The sequence below is a fragment of the Oncorhynchus clarkii genome, chromosome 7, assembly GCF_045791955.1.
Source record: "Oncorhynchus clarkii lewisi isolate Uvic-CL-2024 chromosome 7, UVic_Ocla_1.0, whole genome shotgun sequence".
Classification (NCBI taxonomy): domain Eukaryota; kingdom Metazoa; phylum Chordata; class Actinopteri; order Salmoniformes; family Salmonidae; genus Oncorhynchus; species Oncorhynchus clarkii.
In genome coordinates, this window is record NC_092153.1 from 66,996,769 (window position 1) to 67,015,558 (window position 18,790).

An 18,790-nucleotide genomic window follows, 5' to 3' on the forward strand; every position below is an offset into this window, starting at 1 on the left:
TAGGGAATAGGGTGCCATTTAAGACTCAAACCTGGCTAGTATGCTCCAGTGGCCTTATCTCTTTAGTAGCTATCTCTCCTGCTGCCTCTCACACACCCAGGAGACTGTCTCCCCATGCAGTGTGCACTCTGCTTCATGTTACATTACGGAATAAATACTAGCCCAAGGTAGAGGAGAGGGAGAAACAGAACAAACATAACAAACCTTTAACAATGTCGTCTCTTACCTTCTTATATTCCCTCCGTCCCCGCTCTCTATCTCCTTCCCTGTCTCTCTACCTACATCCTTTTCTCTCTATCCCCTTCCCTTTCTCTCTATCTCCTTCCCTTTCTCTCTATATCCTTCTGTTTCTCTCCATCTCCTTCCCTGTCTCTCTACCTACATCCTTTTCTCTCTATTCCCTTCCCTTTCTCTCTATCGCCATCCTTTTCTCTCTATCTCCTTCCCTTTCTCTCTATATCCTGTTTCTCCCCATCTCCTTCCCTTTCTCTCTCTCCTTCCCTTTCTCTCTATCTCCTTCCCTTTCTCCTATCTCCTTCCCTTTCTCTCTATCTCCTTCCCTTTCTCTCTATATCCTTCTGTTTATCTCCATCTCCTTCCCTTTCTCTCTATCTCCTTCCCTTTCTCTCTCTCAGTTGAAACCGCTGGCCAAACACGCAGACTCACTAAACACATTTCCACCTAATATAAATTCAGCATTGTTTGGCAAAAAATAACTCAAAATAATATTGTCCAATCCGAACGTAGAAAGCAATGAGAGGGTATTAATTGATCAAGTGTATTATACTCTTCAAATCCAATAAAGATAAAGAAACATCAATAGAACAGGAAGGTTCAGGCTTTTTTCCCCGGAAGCTGGCACATATGGTACAATTAGATCTAGCACATCTGCCGGAATGTCGTCTAGACAGCTCACAGCCTAGTAGACTCGCTTACAGACCAGGAACAAGCTACTCCATGGCAGAATTCCCCACGACAGACCCTGGCTAACATAATCTACTCTGTCAGTCTGTGTTCTCGCACAGTGTTCTCCCTCTGTGTGCTCCCTCTCTCCCCAAACTGTCACCTTCTGACATTTCACTGGATACTACTGTTATTAAACACACAGCAGAAATAGAGGGGGGGTGGGGGGAGATTGGGAGGAAGGAAGAAAGAAAGAGGGAGAGAGAGTTATGACGAGAGAGAGGGGGGACTGGGAGAGGCAGAGAGAGAGGGAGAAGGAGAGAGAAAGAGAGGGGAAAGACAGAGAGCGAAAGACAGCAATAAATAATAATATTTTGAGGGTGTTTATATTTGCTCTGTTAACACAAGTGTATAATGGAAATGTCCAAAGCTCTAACCTTGCGGCTACCTGCCATCCTGAAGACAGCAGAGACAGCAGAGAAACAGACAGAAACCGAGCCGGGCAGAGACAGAGAGATATAGCTCATCAAATCAGCTCACAGCTTAATGGACTGTGGAAGGAGAAGAGGAGAAGGGAGCAGCATATCACATTGCTCTCACGTCTCCATTACACCACAGCCAAACATCTGAGGCTGGTTCAACAGTTAGCTCAAAGCAGATAGAAAGATTCTGTATGACATTCTTTATGTCCAGTCTATGCTTTAATAAGGCTTGGATACACTGAGTTCGCAATGGCGCTGGAATGTATAGCAGACGTTTTACATGCTCCTGACCAATTCTGTTATTTTGTAGATTTTTGCGTTGATCGTAACTTTTTTTTACATAATGTTCCTGCCATCATTTCCTATGACCGAAAAGAGCTTCACTAACCCCGATTTGGATTAAGATTTCTACTTCAGTGAGTCTTCGGTGCAGGGCATACTGCTCACCCCAGACCAGGCCCTAATCCCTGACACTTGGAAAAGAAAGTGACAGCGATATAGAGGCCGACGTGTGGGCAACCTGATGAAACTACAGACGCGAAAAAATAACCCCCCTCTACCCTCTGTTCTAGTGACGAATATACAGTCACTGGAGAACAAACTGGACAAGCTCCGTTCAAGATGATCCTATCAACAGAAACTGAACAAGGACATGGATAATACACATCTAGCTGTTTTTTCTATGCTTTGGCAGGACAGAATGGCAACGTTGGGTAAACTCAAGGAGGGGGGCGGGGGGGGGGGGGGTGTTTGTCTCTTTGTTAACAACAGCTGGTGTGCTATCTCTAATATTAAGGAAGTCTTGAGGTTCTGAGTTAGAATACCTCACGATAGGCTGGTGATCATACTACTCCACACACAGAGATGCATACAAAGCTCTCTCTCGCCCTCCATTTGGCAAATCTGACTATAACGCTATCCTCCTGATTCTCGCTTACAAGCAAAAACTTAAACAGGAAGTACCAATTACGCGCTCAATACGTAAGTGGTCGGAAGCGGATGCAAAGCTACAGGACTGTTTTGCTAGCACAGACTGGCACATGTTCCGGGACTCATTCGATGGCACTAAGGAGTTACCACATCAGTCACCAGCTTCATTAATAAGTGAATCAACGACTACATCCCCACAGTGACCGTACGTACATATCCGAACCAGAAGCCACAGGCAACATCCACACTGAGCTAAAAGGCTAGTGCTGCCGCTTTCAAGGAGCGGGACACTAACCCGGATGCTTATAAGAAATCCTGCTATGCCCTCTGACAAACAAACAAACAGGCAACGCGTCAATACAGGACTAAGATTGAATCCTACTGCACCAGCTCTGATGCTCGTCGAATGTGGCAGTGTTTGCAAACTAGCACGGATTACAAACTAGCACGGATTACAAACTAGCACGGATTACAAAGGGAGCCATTAACTGCACAGTGACATAAACCGACCAGATGAACTAAATGCACTTTATGCTCATCGAGTAAAGCAGCACTGAACCATGAGTGAGAGCACCAGCTGTTCCAGACAACTGTGTGATCACACTCTCCATTGTCAATGTGAATAAGACCTTTAAACAGTTTAACATTCACAAGGCCGCAGGGCCAGATTGCCAGATGTGTACTCAGAGCATGCACTGACTAGCTGGCCAGTGTCTTCAATGATATTTTCAACCTCTCTGTGACCCACTCTGTGTTACTTACATGGTTCAAGCAGATCACCATAGTCCCTTTGTCCAGGAATGCCAAGGTAACCTGTCTAAATGACTATCGCACCTTAACACTCACATCTGTATCCATGAAAGGTTTTGTAAAGGCTGGCTCACATCAACACCATCATCCCAGACAGCCTGGACCCACTCCAATTCGCATTTCTCCCCAACAGATCCAAAGATGATGCAATCTCCATTGCACTCCACACTGTGACTTTCCCACTTGGACAAAAGGAACACCTACATGAGAATGCTGTTCATTGACTACAGCTCAGTGTTCAACAACATAGTGCCTTCCAAGCTCATCACTAAGCTAGGACCCTGGGACTGAACACCTCCCTCTGCAACTGGATCCTGGACTTCCTGATGGAACGCCCCCAGGTGGTGAGGGTACTGTAGGCAACAACACATCAGTCACGCTGACCCTCAAGACGGGGTTCCCTCAGAGGTGCGTGCTTAGTCCCCTCCTGTACTCCCTGTTCACCAATGACTGTGTGGCCGCGCACAACTCAAACACCATCAATACGTTTGCCGACAACATGACGGGGATAGGCCTGATCATCGATGACAATGAGACAGCGCATTGAGAGGTCAGAGACTTGGCAGTGTGATGCCAGGACAACAACCTCTCACTCAATGTCAGGAAGATAACGGAGCTGATCATGGAATACAGGAAATGGAGGGCTGAGCACGCCCCATTCACATTGACAGGGCTGTAGTAGAGCGGATCGAGAGCTTCAAGTTCCTTGGTGTCCACATCACTAACGATTTATCATGGTCCAAACACACCAACACAGTTATGAAAAGGGCACTACAATGCCTCTTCCCCCTCAAGAGGTTGAAAAGATTTGTCATGGGCCCTCAGATCCTCAAAAAGTACAACAGCTGCACCATTGAGAGCATCTTGACTGGCTGTATCACCACTTGGTTTGACAATTGCTTGGCATCCAACTGCAAGTTGATACAGAAGGTAGTGCATACAGCCAAGTACATCACATCCAGGACCTCCATAGCTGGCGGTGTCAGAGGAAGGCATTAAAAATGGTCAGACTGCACCCACCCATCATAGACTGTCCTCTCTGCTACCGCAAGGAAAGTGGTACTGATACACCAAGTCTGTAACCAACAGGACCCTGAACATCTTCTACCCCCAAGCCATAACACCCGTTTTGCACACATTTTTTTTGACTCATCACATGACACTGCTGCTACTGTTTACTATCTGTCACTTTATATCAACCTCAATGACCTCATACCCCTGCACAGACTCAGTACTGGTACCCCAGTACCAACCAAGTTATTATTACTCATTGTGTGTCTACTATTACTTTTATTATTATGTGTTTTACTTTTCTATTATTTCTCTATTGTCTTTCTCACTGCATTGTTGGGAAGGGCCTGTAAAGTAAGAATCTCACTGTTAGTCCACACCTGTTGTTCACAAAGCATGTGACAAATACAATTTGATTGATTTGATTTAGATGAAGACAAGACAAGACAATTAGTCAAATAAAATAAAAAGGTTGTTGCAATGGAACACGACTCCTGCAAATGCAGGTGCATCACTTTAAAGATCAGTGCAGACATTTTGTTGAACCAGATGGTTTCCTTATGGTATCTCATTACTAAATGAGGAGCTACAACCAGGTGTTGTGCATTTAGCAATCAACCGAACCACAAATTAACAAGACACGTCTGTCTCACAGAATGAGAGTTTTCTGTCAATCGCGCGGGACTAATTGTCGTATTAGAGTGAAATCTGTCCAATGTGTGAAGTCAGTGCAGACCCTTCCATTTCTGTGTGCAGCGCTGTGGAACATTGTGGCCCATTGTGGATCCTCGGGTGAGTCACCCATCAGTGCACACCTCTTCCACTCTATTCCCCCTCTCTCTCCTCTCTCTGCTCCTCTCTCTGCTCCTGTAATTGGAACTCAGAACTCTGACACATTCTGACAGATAACAGTAATGGAACCAGCACTCTAGAAGGGAGAGGTTCCTCCCTTGAGCACTGATCTAGAACCTGTTATATAGCCTCTCCATATCCTAACCATAATCATAAGAGGAGGGAAACACAACTGACCCTGGATCAGTGTCTGGTAGTGGCAACTTCATTGTTATCTGTTTTCTGCTCTTAGCTGAATCATTCTGGGCACACACACAAATAAGGAGAACTGATGGGGCGTTTTTAATGAGTGGTTTGAAGAGGAGAGGGCCCAGAGTGGGGATTCTACAGAGTGGGGATTCTACAGAGTGGGTATTCTACAGAGTGGGTATTCTACAGAGTGGTGATTCTACAGCATAGAGTGAGCAGCAAAGAGAGGGAACACACACAGCAGCGCTCTCAGCAGCCCTCAACAACATGCCACACACACACACACACACACACACACACACACACACTATGGATGACTGGGTCTAGACTAGAATAAAGGGTGGCTGGATGCGGTAGTCCATCTTGGTAGTACGCGCCGTGTGTGTGTGTGTGAGGGTGTCCGTGCATGTTTGTGTGTGTGTTGTAGATGAGGGGTTGAGTTAACACTGACTCCACTTGTGTGGAGCGGAGTGTAGGTTTGATTGCTGAAGAAATCTCTGCTGCTCACTCTTCTCTTCCCTCATCGTCACAGTTTTCTCCTATGTGCTCCTCTCCTCTCCATCAGACTGAGTAGGAGTGCTGGTTGATGGTACTTTTTTGGGAGGTGGACAATTTTGCCAATTGACATTCAGATCCTCGTCCTTCACAGTGCTTTCAAACCACATCCCACAGACAGACACCACAACATCTCCCTTTCCTTCTTTTACCACTATCTCTCATTGTCTACCTTCTCCTCCCTACATCCCTCCATCCCTTCGTCCCTCTGAAGTCGTCACGCTCCGTTAAGGAGGGAAGGACTGCCTGAGGCCACGGAGCTTTTAACTCAGCCTAGACATCTGTCGACGGGACACACACAAGGACCACACGTGCACGCACGCATGCACGCATGCACACACACACACATTCCACACACACACACACACACACACACACACACACACACACACACACACACACACACACACACACACACACACACACACACACACACACACACACACACACACACACACACACACACACACAGGGACAACAAAGGACACTGTCAAAATGCACTACACACCCCAGTTGGCTGTTTGGGACACCACTCTGGGCAGGGGAAGGGGTAGAGGGGAAGAGAAGGAAGGAGTGAGGAAAAGAGGATGAGGGAGGAGGGAAGTAAGGTGTCACCAGAAGACAACACCTTTATTTATTGATCAGCTAAGATCCCCACAGTACTGCCCTATCCTCTGGGGTGACAACTAATATCCTGTCTGCGCTTGCCTTAGGTGCGGGTGACACACACACACACGTACACACACACGCACAGGCTGCTCTGAAATCTCCTGTCTTCTTGGCGATAACCATCTCTTTAGCAGGTGTTTGATGAGAAAGCAGAGGGAGTTAGCTGTCCCTGCCAGTCCCCCTGAGAACATCAAACAAAACACTGATCTGCTCCCTAAATCCATCTCTGGGATGAACTGTGGAGATTGTGAGCTCTAGATGACTTCTACATCATACACCTCTCTGAATATCACACACACACACCTGCATAGTCAGTCAGTCAGTCAGTCAGTCAGTCAGTCACACACACACACACACACACACACACACACACACACACACACACACACACACACACACACTGATCCCTCCCTGTTGATTCAGAGATAGAGAGGCTTGAAGATGGAGACGGCTGATATTGCAGCGTGAGACGACAGACACTGGCAGCGTGACTGGAATCATATAACAGAGTCATCACATCACATCACACACACGCACACACACAGAGATTAAAGGTAAAGAGATCATTACCACAATTAGTCAGGAAGACCAAGGACTGTTAAGTTACGATTTCACAGGTAAATCTGAATGCTCCTGATTTTAACACCTAATGATATAATGCATGACATGTCAATTCCACAGCTGTAAGATGTAGCACCTCAAACAGATGGAACTGTGACAGTCACAGTAGCAGTATTCTGCACACACATATTCTATCTCCTCCAGGGTAATTGGAATTCAGACTCAAACTCACTTGATACACACTTTAAATGGTTAGACTGTCATTCACATACTATTGGGCTTGTATATCTGACTTACGAAGAGTACTCTACACACATACAATGCTGGCAGGCAGGCAAGCATAGACACACACATACTTTCTTAAATACTCACTGTCCTTACCTGGCTCTCCCCCCCATCTCTCACCCTGTCTCTCTCTGTCCTTCTCCAGTCATGACCAAGTCTGAGCAAATACAAACACACAATACAATACAACCGCGCACACACACACACACACACACACACACACACACACACACACACACACACACACACTGTGCTGGTCATACATTATGTATTGAATCACCACATTCGCTGTCAGTCAGTCGCTGGGGAAGAACCAACCAGATTACACTGTAAAATAAGATTAGAGGGTTTTCCACATTCAAACTGATGGAAACAGACATACACACTGTCAAAAACAAACACGATTATACGACACACACACACACACACACACACACACACACACACACACACACACACACACACACACACACACACACACACACACACACACACACACACACACACGACGTTTGACCATGCGGGGCAATGAGAGTACGGAGAGCTCAGATGTGACTATTGTAGTCCTATTGTTGAACAAACATTAGTACAAATCAATAACAGCATTATAATCACACCTCTATATTCTACAGACCTCAATATCCTAGAGTTTAGACTTGGAATTTAGAGTTTAGTTTACTGTTGGGATTTAGAGTGTAGTTTACAGTTTAGATTTGACAGAGTTACGAGTTCAGGACTCTGCAGACAACCATGGCAATATTTGGACAGGGATGAGTGTGTTTGAGCCGGGTTCATCAGGATTTGGATTGAACCAACCATGACCTTGTTTGACTGGACCGTTGCTTGTTCACACACTCTCCTTTCTGAATGTGGTGTGAAGAAATATCTTCACACCACATAAAACCCTTTATCAACAATACAGTATATGCAGCAAATGGATGGTAGGAGGGATTGCTATATTGTACACAGAGTGTGTGTGTGTGTGTGTGTGTGTGTGTGTGTGTGTGTGTGTGTGTGTGTGTGTGTGTGTGTGTGTGTGTGTGTGTGTGAGAGTGAGAGTGAGAGTGAGAGTGAGAGTGAGAGTGAGAGTGTGGGCTGAGCAGGAGCAAACAGAACTTGCTCTAAACATTGTAAATCAATCCGGGGGTTCATATTTCACCCAAACTGTCTTTTAGGTGCTTCTTCTACATGGAGCTCAGTGTGCTGGTCTAGGTTAGAAGCAAGATGTGTTTTAAGCTCTAATGATGAGATACCATTCCTCTGTGTGTATTTGAACAGTGCTCTGCTGAGGAACAAGGGTTAGAGGGCTGACAATCATTCTGATTCAGACACAGAGTCTGATGGAGTCTGATAGAGTCTGGAATATTGCAATTTAAAGTCTGATTTAGAAGGTTTGGCAGTATCATCAAATGTTCCAGAATACTCGAGTGCAAATCTAAATGCTATGCTTCATCGCCTGGTATTTATTAGAAAACATATGAAAAGGTTAATGACATTACTACACTGAACAAAAATATAAACACAACATGCAATAATTTCAAAGATTTTACTGAGTTGCAGTTCATAAGGAAATCTATTAAATCTATGGGATGCAGCACTGCACATCGCATAGAGTTGCCTCATGTAGCACTGCACATCACATAGAGTTGATCAGGCAGTTGATTGTTGCCTGTGGAATGTTGTCCCACTCCTCTTCAATGAGGCACTCTGCTCACAACGTTGACATCAGCAAACCGCTCACCAACACAACGCCATCTGCCCGGGTACAGTTGAAACCGGGATTCATCTGTGAAGAGCACACTTCTCCAGCATGCCAATGGCCATCAAAGGTGAGCATTTCCCACTGATTTAGATTACGATGCCAACCTGCAGTCAGGTCAAGACCCTGGTGAGGATGACGAACACACAGATGAGCTTTCATGAGACAGTTTCTGACAGTTTGTGCAGAAATTCTTCGGAAGGTGGAAACCCACAGTTTCATCAGCTGTTGAGTGGCTGGTCTCAGATGATCCCGCAGGTGAAGAAGCCGGATGTGGAGGTCCTGGACTGGTGCGGTTACACGTGGTCTGCAGTTGTGAGGCCAATTTCACTAAAATGACATTGGAAGTAGTAGAGAAATGAACATTCAATTCTCTGACAACAGCTCCGGTTGACATTCTTGCATTCAGCATGCCAATTGTACGCACCATGAAACTTGAAACATCTGTTGCATTGTGTTGTGTGACAAAACTGCACATTTTAGAGTGGACTTTTATTGTCCCCAGCACAAGGTGCACCTGTGTAATGATCATGCTGCATAATCAGCTTCTTGATATGCCACACCTGTCAAGTGGATGGATTATCTCGGGAAAGGAGAAATGCTCACTAACAGAGATGTAAACACATTAGTGCACCAAATTTGATAGAAATAAGCTTTTTGTGCACCTGAATCTTTTAGTTCAGCTTATGAAACATGGGACCAACGCTTTGGGTTTATATTTCTGGCAGTGTATTTCTTTACATACGTGTGTGTATGTATCTAAGCATGTAGCCTACAGCATGTGGATATTGAGTGAAGAGAGCAGGACTAAAACAGTCTCCCTGAGACACTGACCATCACCTTCCCTGAGTTGCGGTCCGCAGGTATGTGTATGTGTGTGTTTGTGTGTGTGTGTGCATATGTGCGTGCGTGTGTGCGTCTGTGTGTGTGTTATAGACTGATATTGGTTGAGATAGGACTTCAGAGTGTTCTGCCTCTCATGAATGGTGATTGTGCACAGTTGCCCTTTCCAGAAACTGTAAGAAAACACGTCTATAGCTCTGACCTTTCAAGAAGACGACAAGAAGGATTATTTTGCATTCAGACTAAATGTCTGGAAGTTTAGCAGCCCACAGAATGAGCTGAGTTTTGCTGGGGGCCATTTTCATCCATGATTTAAAATCTACCTCCGTACTGTAGAGTGCTGGGAAGAGTTGATACCAATAGTGACTTAATCTGTGGATGGAACTTCTCAGCATCTATGCGTGTGTGTGTGTTCATAAATCAGCAGATGTGGAATGACACTGACAGTTGTGAATCTGATGCAGCCGAAGAGCTACTGCCCCCTTACCTGGGAAGCATCGAACAACAGCAGACAGGGACGTTGGACCATCAAAGAGGTGCAAATATGATGAGAACTACATTGATTTGGGGTTCACTTATATTGGGTGTAGTGCCTTTCCTCAGCCACAGTGTGTTAAATGCGCAAAAGTACTATCTCACAACTCGATGAAACCTTCACTCTTGCGCAGCCATTTAGAAACAAAACATGAGCCGTTGAAAAATAAGCAGCGGGAGTTTTTTGAGCGAGAATTAAGATGACTTTCGAGTAGTAAGACATGTATAAAAGCAACAGATCCATTAATAACAAGGGGCTAGAAGTGTCTTATATGGTGAGCTACCGAGTGGCTAGGACAGACAAGCCCCATACTATTGTGGAGGACTTAATTCTTCCTGCTGCCGCGGATATGGCTGGGACAATGCTGGGGGAAAAGGCCCAAAAAACTATACAGACAATGCCTCCATCAAACAACACTGTTTTACAACGCATCAGTGACATGGCAAGCGATGTTTTGAAACAATTACTGCTACGCATACAAGCCAGTGAATTCTATGCGTTACAGCTGGATGAGTCTACAGACCTGGCACATTTCCTGGTATATGTCTGTTACGTTTATGGGGGGTCAATTAAGGAAGAGGCCACCGAGAGGCTCTTGCTGCCAAGGGAATGACTGACAGCTTGAAATACATTTTGGACACTACATTGAAAATGGTTAACTTTGTTAAAGCAAGGACCCTGAACTCTCGTGTATTTTCTGCACTATGCTTTTACAACATACAGAAAGAAGTGTGCTGGTTATCAAGGGGCAATTGAGAGACGAGCTTAAAGATTTCTTTACTGACCATAATTTTCACTTGTCTGACCACTTGCATAATGACAAGTTTCTCACACGACTGGTCTATCTGGGTGAGGTTTTTTCTCGCCTGAATGATCTGAATCTAGGATTACAGGGACTCTCCGCAAATATATTCAATGTGCGGGACATAGAGACTATGATTAAGAAGATGGAGCTCTTCTCTGTCTGCATTAACAAGGACAACACACAGGTCTTTCAATCATTGTATTATGTTTTGTGTGATAATGAACTCAAGCTTACAGACAATGTCAAATGTGATATAGAGAAGCACATGAGTGAGTTGGGTGTGCAATTACGCAGGAACTTTCCCGAAAAAGGTGACACAAACATCTGGATCGATTATCCCGTTCATGCCCTGTCTCCAGTCCACTTACCGATATCTGAACAAGAGAGCCTCATCGAAATTGCAACAAGCGGTTCTGTGAAAATTTGATTTAATCAGAAGCCACTGCCAGATTTACAGAATGAGCTGCGTTCACAATATCCTGCCTTGGCAAATCGGGCTGTTAAGACACTGATGCTCTTTGCAACCACATACCTATGTGAGAGTGGATTCTCAGCCCTCACTAGTATGAAAACTAAATACAGGCACATACTGTGTGTGGAAAATTATTTAAGAGTGAGACTCTCTCCAATACAACCCAACATTGCAGAGTTATGTGCATCCTTTCAAGCACACATTTCTCATTAACCTGTGGTGAGTTATTCACAATTTTCGATTAACAAATAAGGTTTTATATGTAAGATGGTTAAATAAAGACCAAAATGATTGATTATTATAATATTCTTATTTGTGCCCTGGTCCTATAAGAGTTCTTTGTAACTTCCCACGAGCCGGGTTGTGACAAAAACTCACACTTATTCTTATGTTTAATAAATGTATTGTATAGCGTGTGTGTAGCAGGCTTACAATGATGGCAAAAAACAACATTTGAGAGTACGCTGACCCTGGTACTAGAGGGGGTACGCAGCTGGAGGTTGAATGTTTGAAGGGGTACGGGACTACAAAAAGTTTAGGAACCACTGCTCTAGAGGACATCATTCTGCTGCACAAATGATAGATCCAACAGCAGAAAGCTTCTCACACAACGCCAACGGCAGGGTGTTGAGTTATATCCGACATAATGGTATATGTGCTGCTCAGGGTGAAATAAGTTCATGATCTCATCTTGGGGGACAAATGAGTGATTTTTGTAACGAAATACCTAAGATTCCAAGCACACAGGATGAGATGTTACTATCCTTTGTGCAAGCACTTCCAAGAGTTCATGAACAGTGAGCCTGGTGAAATTTGGGGAGCGCATCGTCAGTAGTGTACCTTTGGTTCCTAGGGTGTTTCGGCCTTTCACACTATACACCCTCCCCAAAGGCGGACAGCGACAGGGTGATCAATCCTACGCTTGCGTCCCATTCCCAATTAGTCATAGGAGTTGCCTTGTTGTTGATAGCCAACATCCCATGGGACTATGCATGGCAGCGGCGTCCTCCTCACTGAGTCAAGCATTCTTGACCGCATACCTCCTGGCCCTCTCACTTCGGGGCCCAGCTGGGGTCTTTCCTCTTCATCCAGAGCCACTGACTGCTGCCTTCTGCCGCCTCCGATACAGCTTTGATTGCCGAACGCTGGCTCTGGCCCTTAATTCCCAGGTCTCTAAGCAGTCTGGTTGTAGATGTTGCCACAAAACCTCTGCAGCCCACCTCCACTGGTCGGACTTCTGTGTTCCAGCCATGATGCCGTGCTTCGGCAGCAAGATCGGCATGTTTTCGCTCATAAGCCTAACATATTATCTCATGACAAACCAATGGTTTTTAACATCCGTTTTTTTTACAGCTCTGTAAGTGTAACGGATGTGAAACGGCAAGCTTAGTTAGCGGTGTGCGCTAAATAGCATTTCAATCGGTGACGTCACTTGCTCTGAGACCTTGAAGTAGCAGTTCCCCTTGCTCTGCAAGGGCCGCGGCTTCTGTGGAGCGATGGGTAACGATGCTTCGAGGGTGACTGTTGTTGATGTGTGCAGAGGGTCCCTGGTTCCCGCGAGGGGGCGGTCTAAAGTTATACTGTTACATAAGAATAAAATATTGCAAACTCCACGGTTATCGCATTAAAAAGAGTGGATCTCTTTTATTGACATGTATTAAAGCTAAATCAGAGAGCCAGGCTGTAAAACAACATACAGTATATATAATACATAGTCAAGGTAACACTCTCTTAACCTTGAAACAGCATGCCACCAGCTAATAATACTTGATATCTCAGCCTCTGTCTTGCCCAGCAGGGCTGAAATGGAGACATGTGTTGCGCCTAGTTGCTCTCTGTCTCCGGTCACCCTGTCCAGAATCTTTCTCGCCCTCCCTCCCTCTCTCTGTTTAACCTTCTGTCTCACTCCCCAGAGAGGGGGAGTGTGTCACAAGCACAGGAAATGAAGCACTTTGAATAACCTGGTGATGTTAGGAGGTGTTACATGTGTCTGGCTGAGCTAGAACGTTTTTATAAGTGCTGTAGAAAAATGTGTTGGCGTGGTGGGCATAGTGTTGGTGAAAGTGTTGTGTGGATCGACCTTGAAAGAATTAGAAATGTACTCTTGAATGTAGAGATGGCCATCTCTGAAGGAGGTAGGAGGAACTAGCTACCGTAACTAACAATCACTACTCAACTTCAGTTATATCTGAAGTAGGCAGTTTTACATCTGCAGCGAGTGTTCTATAGGGCCTCCAGTGTTCTAGAGGGCCTCTCAGCTCTCACATACACACATGAGAAGAGAAACTGCAGCTTTGAGATATAATATATTAAGTCTGATTGAAGTGAGTTGATGCTAAGTGCGTTGTTACGGCAATCAGAAGCACAGGCTGGTTGGGTTAGGAGAAGAGATCCTTCAAAAGAACAAAGCTCTTGGCTTAGCAAGGAGAAAGGAAGGCAGTCAGAGATTTAGACATCAGTGTCAGTATGGAAGACTAACAGGCAGAGATTTAGACATCAGTGTTCAGGGTGGAAGAATAACAGGCAGAGATTTAGACTTCAGTGTTCAGGGTAGAAGACTAACAGGCAGGTATTTAGAAATCAGTGCTCATGGCGGAAGACTAACAGGCTTAGGGAAGAACGCACACTGTGTTTTGGGTGATTGATTGATCATCAGCCACTCTGAAAATACACATCTGGCCTGACTTAGGCTCCTGTAGATTTTACAAAGGAGCATCTCCACAAACTATACTGGCCATACATCATATTCAGAATGCATGTTTGTTTCAGGATCATGTTTTCTCATCTAGGGAGATCTTACTTTCTCCCCATGATAGTTTAATAGTTATGTGCCAAGACCCCCAAAGCCGAACTCAGCACAATGTTCTTTAGAAATGAGTACATCTTATTTCTGCCCAATAACTTGAAAAGCCTTAGCTGTATCCATTATTCAAAAGGCCTTCCTTAGTTTTAGGGAAACCCCAGTTGGATTCCGTGAGGCAAAAGTTGTGTCAAATAAATTAGAAATATAATTTCTAAATGTTACTCACTCCCCAAAAAAGTTTTTGGAGATACAGCCTAACTTTGCTGCCGTAGCAGAGGCCAACTCTCTGAATCTATCTGAAACAGTTCAAGTTCAAGTTTAAGGACATTGTGTGTGTCCAGTCTGCTGCCGTTGACCTGCACTTAACAGGTAAGCTGACTGAGAACACATTCTCATTACAGCAATGATCTAGGGAAGAATTACAGGGAAGAGGAGAGGAGCTGGGCATTATTATGTTACCATGGCACCATGAGCTGCCAGTTTGGGAACTGCTCCAGCCAGGACACTGTGCCACATCTGCTCCTGCTACGCCCTCTTGTGTTCATCCGGTGTCTTCTTGAACTGCAGTTACTCCCCCAGTACACACTCTCTCTCCCTCTCCCTCTCTGTGTGATTGTGTGGTTGGAGACAGGTGTGCTGGAGTCAGAGCAGATCCCTACCAGCTGCAACTCGTTCCATAATCAAGACCTCTGCAAGTCTTCAGTCCTGCCACTTCCACTCTTCCAGATCGTAATCTCTGCTCAGTCAGTTCATGCTTCTAGCTATTTATGATTATTCAAGATCCTGTTACTCTGCTGTGCCTGTTTCCCTGCCTGATGCTATTTATCCTCACATTGCAGTTTACCTCTATGTCTCTGGCTCCTGTCTCCCGTTCCACATCTCACCACCCTACTATCCTGTTCTGGATTTAGCTCACCACCACTACTTTGGATTCCCCTCCGGACCTGTTTACCTGGTTCTACCCTGCTCACTCCAACCTCAGTCTCCACATCTGGTTTTCTACAAATCATCTGAGCTTCCCCGGACCTGCACTCCATATCTCCCTGTTTTACAACAAATATCTTGGTTAATTCATCCCTGTTTCTTCATCTGAGTCTGCTCTTGGGTTCCCCTGTGTCGATCCACCTAACACATTGGGGTTTAGTGTGGGTACTGCTACTCGTGTGACAGGTTAATGACAGGTTACAAATCATTAAAATCCAGACAGATAATATTTACACAAGAAGCAATCTAATATCACACAGTCAAACTCTCAGTCGTTTAGTAAGTTCACCATTCTGCGATTCTCACTGTTAATAACCATCGCACGGTCAGGACCCTGGTTCAACATTTAATCCATTGTCTGAACAAATATATTGGTTTTTAATGTGCCCAGATCTATGATCAGTTTACCCTCACACTAGGGCTGGGCGATATGGCAAATTCACAATATTTATTTTCAATCAATGATTATCACGATAAACTAGGGGGCAGTATTTTCATTTTTGGAAAAATAACGTTCCCAAAGTAAACGGGCTATTTTGTCAGGACAAGATGCTAGAATATGCATATAATTGACAGCTTAGGATAGAAAACACTCTAAAGTTTCCAAAACTGTACAAATATTGTCTGAGTATAACAGAACTGATATTGCAGGCGAAAGCCTGAGAAAAATCAAATCCAAAAATCCAACCTTGACTCTTATTTAGAAAGCTCTGCGTTCCTATGCGTCCCTATTGAGCAGTGAATGGGATATCAACCAGATTCCTTTTTCTATGGCTTCCCTAATGTGTCTAGTGTCACAATACATAGTTTCAGGCTTTTATTTTGAAAAATGAGCCTGAACGACAACATTGGTCAGCTGGAGGCTCTCAGAGCGATTTGTGCGTAATAGACAAATGCAACCATTGTTTCTCTCTTTCCTACTATTACTAACCTGTCCCGGTTGATATATTATCGAATAGATATTTGAAAAAAACCTTGAGGATTGATTATAAAAAACGTTTGCCATGTTTCTGTCAATATTATGGATCTAATTTGGAATATTTTTCGGCGTTGTCGTGACCGCAGTTATCGGTGGATTTCTCAACCAAACGTGAAGTACAAACGGAGGTATTTCGGCTATAAAAATAATCTTTATGGGACAAAATGAACATTTGCTGTCTAACTGGGAGTCTCGTGAGTGAAAACATCCAAAGCTCATCAAAGGTAAACGATTTAATTTGATTGCTTTTCTGATTTATGTGACCAAGCTGCCAGCTGCTAGCTAGGCATACTGCTATGCTAGGCTATCGATAAACTTACACAAATGCTTGTCTTGCTTTGTCTGTAAAGCATAATTTAAAAATCTGTGATGACAGGGTGATTAACAAAAGGCTAAGCTGTGTTTCAATATATTTCACTAGTGATTTCGTGAATATGAATATTTTCTAGTAATATTTTTTTGTCCGTTGCGTTATGCTAATTAGTGTCAGTTGATGACAATTCTCCCGGATCCGGGAGAGGGAGGTCCAAGATTAATCTACGTTTAAAAGTTGCATATCTGCTTCAGACTCAAGAATGTCTGAACAAACAAGGCTTTAATGTTTGTTATTGTCAGAAGTAGAACTCACATTTTAACTCCACTGGTATTTAAAGCTGTAAACCCTTACAAGTCATGAGCAAAAAATAAAATGGTGCAAGTCAATATGCCTTATAACTATTAACCTAATGGCACATCACAGTTTTTTGGGGTAGTTCTTGTCAGAAGTAGAACTCACAAAACATTAACTCCACTTTTTTAAAAGCTATAAACCCTTAAGTTATGAACAATAAATAAAAAAATAAATAGTCAAAGTCAATATGCATTATAACTGTTAGACTAATGGTACATCACAGTTGGGGTAGTTGTCTTACAAGTTACAAGCAAGAAAGACAAGTGTGTATACAGTCTCTGGCTTTAAAGATGCCCTATGGCAGGTCACTGTGATGCCACCTGTGCTTAAAAACATGCTCTGAGGGGGAGCTGGTCGCAGGAATGCACAGGTAGCATTTTGCCAGGTGGTTGACTTTGGGAAGGTTTTTGGGGTGGATCTTCCACCAGTCCAGTGGATTGGTTTCACTGTCAGCATCAGGAGACTGAAGGTAGCAGCTGAGTTCCTTTTATACCAGCTGGATATCAGTAAGACCTGTGGTGGTGGAGCATGGATTTTTGAAAAAACTACCCAGTGACTTTCTCTTTTTAGCTGACAGTTGTGGTGAAGCAGCAACAACATCTCCCTGTGCTGGGCTTGGGTTTTCATGTCCCTCATTGACCATCTCTGAGACAGCTCTTGCTTTTATGTGACCCACTTTCTCCTCTTTGATGTAATGTGTTATAAACCGTGGGTCAACTAACGAGGCTATGTCCAGGAGGTCATCTGTGGCTAGGTCATCATATTTCTCATTCAGATAGTCCATGACTATCGTTTGATGGTTTGGATGAGCTCTGTTTCACCATCATCAGGTTTCATTACATCTGTATAGAACAGGTGTATTACTGTCTTCAGGTAAGACACAGTGACATAAGACTCACCAGACAGAGCATCTGTGAATTCTAGTGGGGTCAATGCCTGGTTGATGGATTCAAGAACATCTATATCTGTATAGGTGGGAGCTCAGTGCCGGGTCTTCTTGTCTCTGGACAAGACGTGTGAAATGGTTTTCTCCTGCTCCAGTACTCTCTGCACCATCTTTTGACTTGATCCCCACTCTGTCACCAACTTGTTCTGGGGTAGGTTGTGTTCTTTTTGAGCAACTGCCAGGTCTCTCTTCTTTTTCCACCAATAGGAAAAGGCACCTACCACTTTCTTACAAACTCCAATTGCTCAATTTACCCGTTTGTCTGAACCACTCTCTCTAAGAGAAGTCAAGAGATTTTAATACAATGTTAAAATCACAATAATCCCTTTAGTTAAATTCGAATGTAATAGTTATCAGCTGATCATCTGATGAAAAAAAATCACATTGAGTTTAATCTAACCAATCACTTCAATATACACAATTGACAAGGTTACTTACCAATGGCCAAGTGCAGACGATGTCTAAAACATTGCAGTCGGGTCCATTTGTTGATTTGAGCGGCCTTCACCACGTTCGCACCACTATCCGTTGTAATGCAGACCTGTCTGTCTTGACTGAGTCCCCAGGAGGCGAGAGCGTCAATGAGCCCCTCTGATATAGCTTCACCCGTGTGGTCGTCGGGAAAGCATGATGTTGAAGGCATTTATTTCAATGATTCCACTCTCTGTCAATATAGTGGATCGTGAGGCTAATATAAGGCTCTGACGTGTGGCCAGACCACAGATCGGTAGTAGTAGCAAAATACGT

General features: G+C 44.2%; 1 protein-coding gene across 1 annotated transcript in view; it reads right to left on the reverse strand.

Moving 5' to 3' along the window:
* LOC139413708 (contactin-2-like) overlaps positions 1-18,790 on the reverse strand; it is a 70,137-nt gene that overhangs the window by 30,435 nt on the left and 20,912 nt on the right. The gene's annotated exons all lie outside the window — the stretch shown is intronic.